Here is a 4674-nt window from a genome sequence, read left to right on the forward strand (position 1 = left end):
AAGTTTTGGGATTGACTATATCACCAATACATCCTTAAGGAGAGAAGGCAGTATCAGATCTTGATTGGTCAATTACGTGCATTTCAAGAAAATGTTTTAGCATTTATCTATGATTAATTATTCACGCGTTGATCTGCACTTCAGTCCCGAAAACAAAATACTTTTCATCCTCTCCCCGTTTCGTGTTATGACAAACCAAGTGAGAAGCAAAGATCTGTGAAAGTAGCAGGACATTTTCTTGGAGTAACTGAGTTTCATGCTGTCTTATGTAAAAGAAAATGCGATTCCTTTGAAACTTAACGCATAGTTGATTACACGTTAAATAATCGCTCTCTTCGATGAGATACTCCTCTAAGTCAATATGTGCTAATGGTTCAGAAAGAGGGAATATTTATGATACTCAGTGACTCGCACGTTTATCGGAGTTTGTTTTATACATCAGTTAATCGATTGCTCTACGGAGACAGAGGAATTAACTGAAGATATAAATCAATCTCCAGATTGACCTCTAGCCTTTATCTAAGCAATTAGGTCTAGTCTATATCGGAACTATACGAGTACTACACGTGCTTGCGTCTATGTAGTGGCATCAGTCACAGTCACGTGGTATTTTTTTATTACTGCTACGAGCGGTAATGAAAAAAAGAGATGGAGATTTTTTAAAGGTAAACGTATTAGACACCGTTTCGTTGGTCAAAGACCTGCAGTCGTTTTGGGAGAAAGAAGAAAAAATGATATTTTTAAATTCGATTGTAAAAGTTTGAAATGGTGAAATCTTTTATTGCTCGCACGTACGTGACTTTGATTGAAGGATCGGTAGTCGAATGCTCGTTAAAAGTATTTTCTGTTCCCTTAGAATAGACGTTAGAAAGTAAGTGAAAGAGAAAAATGGTCTGGAACACATTCTGAAACGTGCCAAAAGTGACTTTGGTCAATTAGTATTAAATATTACATATCACGTTTCCACGTTTTTCAAACGTCTATTTCATCTTTTTACTCGTGACGTGTTTCGTATAACAACCCAGAGAAACGTTCACCACCTGTTTAGAATTAACTCGAAATTGTAATCGTGCAAAGGGAAGAGATGCCCTAATCGTGCAAGGAGCATTTAATTACAAGCGCAGCAATCATTTTCTATGATTTCTTAAAAATATAATTTTACTTATTTTTTTTATTCCTCTTTTAATATGTTTAATTCTTGTATAATTTTGTGCAAACTGCAAACTGCAATTCTGTTAACGCAAGTAATTTACGATGTTCGAGAAATAAATGATTAAATAAACAATAGTCAGGAATTAGTTTAGCGACGAGCTTCGCTTTTAACTAAATGCCTTGCTCGAGTTTCCTCTCGGATGTTACAGATGAAAGTTTAATGCATGTTGCACGCTTTTAGATACGAAATCAACTGAATGTATCGACCATTACTTTATATACAACCTGTTCATTGTTTGTGTAAAATGCGATGTTCAACCGGTTAGCGAGGTTCCGCGTTCTCAATTCCAGTTTGAAACAACAATACAAGTTGTTCCGCAGTTATAATTGAAAACTGGGAACGTTCAGTGGAAATAGAGTAAAAGTTTTTTTACCTCTAGGTTTCATTGATTTATTAGGAAATGAATTCTATACGCATTCTAATGTTAATTAAAAGTGGAAAACACAATGTTTCCCATAATTTCTATCTGCCTTCGGTAAACTAAGATTTACTGGTGTTTCAATTTCATTCGAGTAAAATGAATTTCGCGGTGGGAGGATTACGCCAGGAGCGGTCGTTTAATTTTTCAAACTGGAATTACGTAGCGGAAAGTTCGAGTCGAAATGTTTCACCATCGTTCATCATTGTACCATACGGGATTGCTCAAGTATTTCGATGTACATTATACAAAATTATACGAGAATTGTATCTTTTTAGATACTTATCATGCTATTGTGTATAATAAATTGTTAACTCTAGCAAATCATTTATCAGTCGTTTCTTTCCATCCGTCTTTTCGTATCAACGCAATCGAGGGAATAAAAGTTTTCCTTCCATAATTAACACGTGTTCAGAGAGCTTAGCTCTTTACATCTTTATACAGAATACGTTTCGTCTCATCTTTCATTTCACGTTAAGTTATAATGAACCGAGCGAATTCCTTGGGAGGTACGTGTCTATATGACTTCTCCTTGAATATCAAAACTGTGAGTCATATATGTGAAGCGAACTCTATCACTGCACAGATCTTCAGTCTTCAACAATTATCTAATAATCATCATAAAAAGAGACTCAAATAATTCGACTTGGTTCTAATTTCACAAATAAGACTTGCAAATTATATTAAGTAATCTGTTTTAAACCGAATCAACTGTATATGTATAAAAGTGTTAGTGTTAGTTATTTAAAAATAGAGTCTGGAAATTAAATTACAAATCACTTTTATTTGTGTATCACTAAAATAAATGGATAAGAAAAATGAAGCTTTAACTAATCTTGGAGAAAAATTAAATTAAATGTTTCTATTCTCTACAGAGAACGTATTTGAACTGAAACTCGTACTTATAATAACTGCACTGGTATGGATAGAGACATTTACATATAGAAACATATGAAAAACCGTTTTTCATATGTTTCTGTACATTTCCATGCCATAAGTGCAGAGCACTCTGTGCTGGTTATACATAATTTCTCAAATTTTCTCTCTTCAACAAAAAGTCCTGCCCCAGAAAGCCTGTAACTCACACCCTTAATAAATCTTGCATACTGTTTTCATGCTTTCTCCTTTACTTAAAAAAAAAAAGAGTGGAGAACCAAGGTTGCCGGTCGATTTGGCCTAAAGACCGCGGTTCAAAATGTCAGGCACGAGGTCAGGCGAAACAGCCTAATTAATTACTCATTTCCTTTTACCATGGTCCTGAACGCGGTCGGTTCAAACCGGCCTTTGATTAGCGGCTGACCGTCGCTTAGAAAAGTCGGTCCATTTCCTTGATGAAAAATCCTTCCGCTACGAAACGAAGCCCCCGAGCGAAAGTGTTCGAACGAATCAATACCGCCTCGATACTGACGTAAAAATCCACGAGTTCAATTTCGTAGCGAGATAATTAACAAAGTAAGACGTCGAAGTTAGAATCGACTTTCGTACTAACAATTTATTGTTACTGTAGTCGTGAAACTGGGCGTTTTCATTTGAAATTCTCCACAGACAGACAGAAGATACTCGTAATGGGCTTTCAGTTGTGATCCCCGTTTGTTGTAACATTTAGATTTGTTGGATATCGTTTCAACGAAACTGTACGGTGTATACAGGATTTTCTGGGTCGCGTATCGCGAGTACACCTGAGGGATTCGCGTGAAACGCCGCGGTCGAGACTCTGAGTGCTACGAACATTTTCCAACGAATTACCGGGCCGGATCTTTAATTAATATGAAAACGGTTTCCGAGGGTACATTATCTATTACTACTTGCGGCAAGCAACGATCTCTCCCTTTGACGTCGTAGAGATTATCGAGACTCCAATGGGTACTCCTCGCCGGTACATTAGAGGACTTTTATTTTAGAGAAAATTTCCACGGACAAAAAGGAACGATCTATAGATGTACGTGTACACGTGAATACAGAATTTCGAGCTGCGTTATCGTGAAACGAGGTCAAATGCTTCATGAAAGCGACGTTTAAAACAAAATTCTACAGATAACCGCATTGCCCGATTTATCTAACGGGTAATTCTGCAAGAATTTTTAGCAATCTGTAGAAATACGGAAATCTCTTTAAATGAATATAAACCGTGTGTCTAATGAGTTGTATATAGTAGAACCACGACTCGAATGTATGCATCACTTTTGAATATTTCTTTAAAAAAAACTATTCAACGCGAGGGAAATAACTTACGTGACGCTGGTTCTGAAATATAATTCAGAGAGAGGTGCTGGCCGAGTGGGTTCAAGGTACCAGCTTATCGTCGAACATCTTCTCTCGCTTTTAAAGGATATGCAAATCTCGTTGCGTAATGCTTTCTTTGATTTAAAACGAGGCTGCTTCACTGCCACTTTAAACCGACTTCGGAGTATTTCAAATGATTTTCATCAAATATGCAGATAAAAATAGCGTAAAATCGAATCATGCGATTGCACCGAGTAACTGAGTCTTAATTGAGTAAAGCTGTTTGAATGGAGTAATCAAATTGCATATCGAGCGAAATACTTGTAACGTCGATTTAGAAAATCAAATCTAAATACGATTTCACTGTTTAAAAATAATCTACGCATCTTCAAACATAAATGCTTTTACATTCTCTTTTTATAAATACATCCTTTAATTATGACGACGTTTCTCTGATATCGTGGTACGATTTCTCAGCATCCTCAGTGCCAATTTCATCGACTCTTTCTAAATACGTAGACCGAGCATCGAGACGATCTCATTCCTCACGATTAAATACGGGGCGTGCATTTGGTCGCGCAGCTGTGGCACTTGACACAAAAAGGCGAAAGGAAAAGCAATTTCCTTTCGACTCTCTGTCACGAAACACGGAAAAGAGGGTGAAGAGTAGACTTTTCCCCCGAAATTATATCTTTGTCGTCGGATCTTTTTCTGGAGCAACGGTTTATCGTCAGAAATATTTCTAGATATATTCTATAAAACCGGTTTTTATATAAAACTATCAATTATTGATCATTATATTTTGTTATGGCTATACAGT

Source organism: Ceratina calcarata, unplaced genomic scaffold, assembly GCF_001652005.2.
Source record: "Ceratina calcarata isolate Rehan_Ccalc_2016 unplaced genomic scaffold, ASM165200v1 scaffold222.2, whole genome shotgun sequence".
NCBI lineage: Eukaryota > Metazoa > Arthropoda > Insecta > Hymenoptera > Apidae > Ceratina > Ceratina calcarata.